The sequence below is a fragment of the Varroa jacobsoni genome, unplaced genomic scaffold (genome assembly GCF_002532875.2).
Source record: "Varroa jacobsoni isolate VJ856 unplaced genomic scaffold, vjacob_1.0 scaffold_1213, whole genome shotgun sequence".
Classification (NCBI taxonomy): domain Eukaryota; kingdom Metazoa; phylum Arthropoda; class Arachnida; order Mesostigmata; family Varroidae; genus Varroa; species Varroa jacobsoni.
The window spans coordinates 220,863-228,705 of NW_019214115.1; the positions used below are offsets into that span (position 1 = coordinate 220,863).

Sequence of the window (7,843 nt, forward strand, 5' to 3'; positions counted from 1 at the left end):
ATAGATTTCATATATGTATCTCAAGCCTACCGATGGACTAGCTCGATATTCCGTTTGGCCTTGTACGCTTTCAGTGGAGAGTGCGTGCTTTTAGGCAAGCATAGCTCAAGGATACTGCTTGAGGAGCAGGTTAACAGTCCACAAACTTCAGGGCAACGAGCAGCCCTGCGAAGAGCATGCAAAAAAACTATCAGGACAGTATTGTCCTGCTAACGCGGCTTATGCTTCTAGGACGAATAGAAAAGAAATCGTCGGTCGAATCAAGTTACTCAGAGCTATTTGATTTTAGATATGTTTCAGTAACTTATGAATAACATAAGCCAATCACGAGAGTTTTTTTTTTTGTAACCGTTCACAACGTCGGTCAGTATCGTGCTCATTTATATTGTAAGTAAGTTAGATTTTTTCCTTTTTAATGAATGGGTTTTTTTGACTTTGGACGATGACTCAGACCTAGCTTCGCTGTGTAGACCGTGATTCGTACTTAACAGCTGTTTAAGCATAATATTTCATGAATATAAAAATACTAGAACTAACGTTTTCACAAAAAAAAAATCAGTGAATTTGTGTATATATACTGCCATTTAAATTGAAAAACTCTTGGCGGATAGTAGCAGACCCAAGATTTCCTCAATATACGCTCTGTGGCATTGTAACTTTTGCCTGCCCTCTTGTTTGCTTTCTTATTCAAGCTCGATGAAAAATGTCGCTTGTTCGGCAGGTGAGGAACGCCCTGACCTACGAGTACACATAACTGTGTACCTCCGTCGGAATTTCCCGCGAGAATTCCTTATACAGCCTAAGAATTTTTTCCTCTGATGAGGTCTGGGCCGGAACGATAGAAGAAACGCCATGTTGGCCTGCTTCGTCTTCGAATACTTTACACAGCGCTTAACTATTTTTTGGCGTGATCTTCCATCATCAGGAAGTCGAGAAGCTGAGTTTACGGTTACTGCACAGAATAAACCTTTTAACGACATTACCTTTTTTCATTAAAGTCAGTATTTAATTTTGAACACAAACCGTGCGTAAAAAGTTAACAGAACTTGAGTTCATTTTATATAATAATAACACACGAAATATGAAGTACACAATGGCTTTCGACAAATGTGGCTTTAAAGGTGTTAAGGAGTGATTGAGAATCGGGAGACCTAATTTCGCTTCTAACGACGTAGTCGTAGATACATGATGGCCACTTCAATGCCGAATGCCGGTTGCCATTCGATTCTTTGTGGCAGCGCACACGGGCCAATCGCCCTACGCATCGACCCATATTTTCTAGCGAGCTATAAAGACCCAGGCTCGGGTACCCACTCATTTTTTTCTCTCACATGTCCCACATGCGTACTTAATGCTACATATAACCGTATTGATCATCTCTTATCTTCTTGTATATACACAAGAAGACTGTCAGTTGCGCAGAGGTTTGCGCTACTACGGAACAGTACAAAAAGCGCCTATTTGTATCGAACTTTACGAATTATTTGCGATCATTGCGCAACAGCCGCTGCAGGCATTAGAGTAGAGCTGGTTTCTAAAATTTGGACAAAAGCAAACAAGGCCGCGTCCTATCAAAGATGATCTTATTTCCTTTACGCCGGTTTAAAGAGATGGTACCTAATGATTCAATTCGACCACCCAACTCGGTCGCCACTCGAAGCCTTCACAAAGAGATCCATTTTAAAGCATTCGAAATACAGAAAAAATAGTTATCCCAAATATGAAATACACCCAGTGATCCATCCAATGTAATATAACATCAACAGAATAGCTTATACCATGTCAGCTCATTTTCAATGCAAATCGGGTACTAGCTAAAAATATTACCCCCCTTCCCCCCCCCCCATCAGTCATGCCAGCTGCTGCTGCTGATATCACTGTTGTTTGCTTTTCTGCTATCCCGATCTGTTACCGATTCTTGCAGGGTACCTGAGTTCTACGCCTGGTTAAAAATGTGCTTAATCCGTATTGTGTTGACAGATAGACGCACGCACATATCATATACTCTATCCTCATTTAGGCCTGTTAACGCCTGTATGTGTATGCATGTGCATACGGATGTGTGTCTCATTTACCGCGTTATTTGCTTCATAAACGCTAAACGATAGCAGCGTCGACGGCTTCAGAAAAAGCACTTCACTCAGTGCCAGTACAACCCAAGCCTCTAGGTCCAGTGCAAAACGTGAGGGGCCTTTGGCCAGCCGGATTAGGGCGGATAGCTGGCAAAAAACAGACGCAGATTTAGTGACCAAACAGCTGTTCGCTCCTAGGAACGATTTAATAACTGAGATGGCTACAGAGCGCTTAATCTGGACACCTATCTATGTATGGCAGACGAAACTGGCAAGGTAATTAGAGAGCAAAGGCTCATGCAACCTTAAACGAGCGGTCGCTGCCGCCCTTTCACCGCTAATGCTGACAATGATGTTACCGATTCTGCAGCTGCTGAGGGACCTTCCATATATTTAGGCATTTCGATCCCAAATTATCATGACGACGCCTGTGGCGGCTAGCCCTAAAAACAAACATCCTCCGTATTTGGGCTGGTCATGATTTCTGCAGAAGTGATTTATTGCGTCGAGGTGCGGTAGACTCGTATATTGGTAGTCCCAGCAAAGAATCGTAAAAGGAAGATGCTAGTGGCCTAGAAAAGAGAAAAGAGACGGGGCTCTATAGCGGAAAACGTAGGACATTCGTTGATGTCTAACAATCTACACTGTTTGCCTGCGCTAAGTACGAAGAGGGAGAACAAGGAAAGCTGGTCTCTCTTCCTTTCGAATGGGACGAAGAGAAGGAGACGCAGGAAGACTGCCACTATTCCACTACATAGATAAATCAAATTGCCTGTTTGCACTAGGCCGGACTGCATAAGAACGTAACATTCATTCATTAAAGTGATTAGTGATGTGGTAAAATGGTAGCGAAGCTGCACATTTTCCCCATTGCCATATTTGTTGTTACAGAATAGACAAGCGAAGTGTTTACCGCTTATCGAAGGTCCGATAAACAAGCAGGCCGATACTACTCTTATTATGATGACCGTGCACGCTATAGTGAGGCATAATTTCGAATTCTAATAATAAACCAAAGGTTGGTTTAGGTTAGCTAGGCAGTAGCGATGAAAACTGAGAGACGCCTAGTCCGTATTATTATAGTAATAGCAAGCGTGCAGTAGCCAGACGGAGAACTTGTTTTAAGTTAACTGAGCTAAGCAAGTAATGAACGGACGTTCTAAGTTCGCCGACCACTGTCTCATGCATTTTCGAAGGACTAGATGCTTTTTGTGCCAGTTATTAAAGATGATAAACTTCGCCAAAGTGCCCTGGAAGCTACTTTTTAATATTTTTCGATCGAGGAGGATACGCCCATCAAAAGATTTGCTCTACGATTTACTGTTACAACAACCATGTAGAAAAAAAACATCTTACTGCCGTATGCTGTGGTTAGTAACAGTCCTCTTAATGAGGGAACTTATTTGAGTAGTAAGCTTCCCCCTAGATATTCTGTTCAATTTGAATGTTTGAGTAGCTTGGATTTTACGATAACTGAAATTTACTGAAAATATATGTGGACGATTCTGGCAACCCAAGCTAGAGCTGAAGCCTTACGGAAAAAACAACGTCTCAGGGAACACCTCAAGGGCATGGTTTTGACGGTAAACTTTATATGTATTATATTTATAAATTGTATTCAGTGTAAAGTTTTTGCCTGGTGGAACGTGTTAGACGATCGTTTCTGCGATTGATGTCCTTTCGTATTCTGCCGTGATCGCCGATGACATGCGGAGTGCTTTCGAGACACCTATCAGAGTTCCTGAAACATACGAATTCAATTCAATTAAAGATCATCAACGTGCAATACTAAGGTTACAGGTCCATAGCAGTTTCTGTTGTCTCATACCTTCAAAAATTTGACGAGAGACCTTTCGAAAGACTCCCAAAGGACTGTCCTCCGTCCAGAAGATGTAGAACGTATTATTTTGTTTGCCGCCAAACCCGGCGCGTCGTTACTTTTAAAGTTCGCTGGCAGCTGTCGGTCTGAAGTGTCCGTTCTCACCGTATTCGATTTCTAATCTCGATGAAAAAATTCATATATAAAAACAAGTATCATATAAATAAGATTTTACATAGAAAACAGTAGTAAACCATTTTATTGTATAATAACGATAGCCATCATATGATTGCAAATAAATTATTACCAAGTTTTTTTGTACTGTGAGAGTCACTGTTTTTATGACGAATATCTGAGCGTTGTTGAGTAAAAGCATTTGTTTTTTCATTCACCTTGAAAAACCACTACAGGCTTTGGTGGATCGAGTTAGTGTGATACCCTAATAAAGTCAATTCAAACTATTTACGCATTTCAGCCGCATCCATAAACTTGCAGTGCTGAGGAACAAAGGAAAGATTTTTTGATGAGTTCTTTGAGCCGGTTTCGTTCAGCTGATCTACGCCGTGCGATTACGTCCAGAAGATTCGAGCCGACGATGCATGTTCAGCATTGTCGGCTCGAATCGATACCTTTTAGAGCGCTAAAATTCGAATAATAAGCAACTTCGCTTATGGTTTGAGTGTCTGACCCCAGGTAACCATCACCTAGCTTTGAGAAAGTTGCGGGCCGCGTCGAGAACGTTTAGCAGCGGGGTTTAGAGAGCAATATAACGGCATCTCTCCGCTGCTGCTGTCGCTACCACCACCGCCAAAACAGATAGCGGACTTACCATGCACCTTCTCAAGACTTCATATCTTATCTATGTTGTGAGACAGAGACAGAAGCGGATGCTAGCGTTAGGGGGATCGATCTGGCGTGTTGGCCTTCACGTGTTCCTTTCACTGCGCTTACCCTGTTGCACGAGTGTGCATTATATACATAGCTGCAGCGGTGGCAGCAGCTGTCCTCCAATAGCCGTACTCCAAACTGCCCTTATTTTGTCTCTCGTTGGAAGGGCGGCAGATTGCTGGCCACATCGTGGCTGATAGCATGTCCGACGAACGAAGTATGAGACTTTTTGTTTGCCCCTCCATAGCACTAATGGCGACACGCAGCGCGTAATAAGCGGGCAGCGGCGACTGACGCAAGGTGTACAGACGGCAACAAAAGGCACAGAACGAGGGAGATGATGCTAATGGTTCTATGTGAATATTATCACGTTTACATTATTATCAAGTAGCATAGCTATGGATGGAATCAGTTGACGTAGCCGCAAGTCAACATTGTTCTTTTTGTTTTGAGCGTCCAACGGGCTTTACATACGCATTCAGCGGTATCAAGAGCTGCATCTAACTAGTAGCACCAGCACCGCGAACCGATGCTTCTTAACGTCTGCTCTCAAAGCGGAAACTGTAAGTGTTGTCTATATGAATACACACATGTTCAGAATAGCTATAATCCGATACAGACAGAATAGATTCGTTTTGGAAGACACCCGTTCGGTGCAACGCTTTTGACTATCGTAGGCCAAATATATGGTGCCACGCACTTATTGTTACCCTTATGTTGGGGTCTCGGTGTGACGGATACTTTTTCAGCCCAGTCAGTAGATTTGAACGAATTAAGCCCAGTGTACACAAATTGATCATGAAACAACAAAACTGTGTTCAACTTTCACCAGCTTACCTAGTCTAAGACTAATTCATTGGCCAAGACTAGATGTCAACAAGGAGAAAATCATAAGGAAAACATAACATTATTAGGGTTTAGTAACCGTTTGCAGATATTAGCCAAATGATAAAAGAGAACTGGGGGGTGAAACATAGTTGGTTTTAAGTATCAAATAATGGAAATTTATATAACTGTAGAACTTTGAAGTCGGAGACAGTAAGCATCGAGCGTGGGTTACACACTGCTTACAACTGCCTAAAAAATCAAACTAACCGTTTTGTTTTAATAAGTTTGGACTTGTCTTGCTAAACGTCTATAGCTGGGGAGGGCGACCCGTCACTGGACCGCTATATCGACCTGTATGTTTTTGACTCTGTGTACGATATTTGTGTACGCTCTATGGGGTAGTAAAACCTATCATCTTATTTTCACATCTTTCGTTCGTAACAAGGAACACTGAAGAACGCTGTGTTGACAATATATCGTTTTAAGAGTCTTATGATTAGAGTTTTATCTTAAACCTAACCCCATTAGATTTAATCCATTTGACCAAACGTATATTTACACACTGAATAGATCGCAGATCTATATTTATTCTGTTACTGAACGATGCTACCAAAGACGCCATGTTAAATATAGAATTTTCGGCCATTTAATTAAAAACTATGTACGAACTATGTAAGGGTTGATTTTACTCGAACGAACAGCGCATTGTATAGACAGAGATGTCTGCCGATTACTTGCTGGTTAGGTCGAAAACGATCCAAATAACATAGCTCTTGAAGTTACGGGTCACTGTAAAAAAGCAAGCTCAGTACACCGCGTCAAGTTGATAGGTGAAAATTTTATGTAAAGCATATTAGATTTACTGTTATTCTTGTTTCGAGATCTCGGTTTTGTGCTTTCGTACAGACAAACAAATATAGGGTACATATGTACACATACGTCACGCTCTGTCTCGAATATTTGAGAAACGAGTAAACGAACGGCTACGTGCGTTTTTACGTAGCCGTGCTGAAACTTCACTTGGCGTGCAAGGATGTACGATCATACCAATTGTCCTCTGGCAGACTTCTCGTAGTAAAGGCTAATTCTTAAGTAGCTCGTCATGTTCGAAACAACACAAAGACCCATTATTCCTACTAAGGTCGAAAGATCAAGGTTTGTGGCTGGACGTCCCTCTTGCTTTTCAAATCAAAGCGTTTGTTAACAAATTCGTATTACGTTCGTACATGTTTCTCATTGACCCTCATCACTAAATGTTGACTGCTGTTGAAACAAGCCAGCTGAGGACTGGGCCGAAACGGCTTTCAGTATGTCACAGCTATGTCATGCGCAGTCTAAAACGTTTCCAATCGTTGAATTAGATATGTAGTATCTTCAGTCTAGACTTTTACAGGAGTTTACTGTTATATTTAAATCGTTACACACTATTCAGCGGTTCTATTCTACCTATTACAAACGCTTCCAACATTTATGGGAAGATATAATACAAACGTGAAGCGACACCCCTGTCAGTAGTGTATAACAGGGTGCTTAAAACGGTTGGATTTGTATATTAAGCGTAGACTGATAATCGGGTAGACAGGAATAGATCTTTATTTATAGAATTTAATAAGTCCTTAATGTTTTTTCGCTGAATTGAATTGAATTGAATTGAACCGAAATCTCCGGAATGCCTAACCTTTCACAGGGAAATCCGGAACTGCAGCAGTTAGCAACTAGATGACATCCTGACGTATGGTCTAAAGAAAGGCCCTTCGGCTATATACGGTAGCTCATAACTTCAGCAAAGAAGCTCGAACCGTTCTGCTCGAACGCTTTATAAGCCGCTTATTTAATGACTGTCCTCTATTTGTAAACTAGCAAGATTTAGTCTTTCTTTGTTTCTACGCGTAAATGAATAACTAGTCCATTGTCAAGTCTACCTATGTATATAAGACGCGCATTTGTTATAGCATATACGGCGCGACGTTCGTAGGATGTTAAGGTGAATAGTATAGCTCGTACAGCCATCTACGGGAGATCTAATATTTATCTTCTAGGCAGGACCGTGGGTGACTGATTAAACCTTGATTAACCTGTTGGTATGAACTCTGATGCGATCTTGCGAAACCTCCGTCTGTTTTCTATTATTCGACTAAGAAGCTGATCCATGACCACGAATGGACCACGGTTAGTTTTATCACAAAACCTGGTTAAGCATCGTACGAAAATGTTCTTTATGCGTGTGATTGTGAAC

At 41.5% G+C, this 7,843-nt stretch overlaps 1 long non-coding RNA gene across 1 annotated transcript in view; it reads right to left on the reverse strand.

Moving 5' to 3' along the window:
* Positions 1-3,716: 3,716 nt before the first annotated feature.
* Positions 3,717-7,843, reverse strand: part of LOC147752504 (uncharacterized) — a 6,117-nt gene continuing 1,990 nt past the window's right edge. Inside the window, exons 2-3 of the long non-coding RNA XR_015313931.1 lie at positions 3,901-4,068; positions 3,717-3,813 (exon numbers count right to left, since the gene is read on the reverse strand). This is a non-coding gene — a long non-coding RNA (uncharacterized LOC147752504). The remainder of the gene's footprint in view (positions 3,814-3,900; positions 4,069-7,843) is intronic.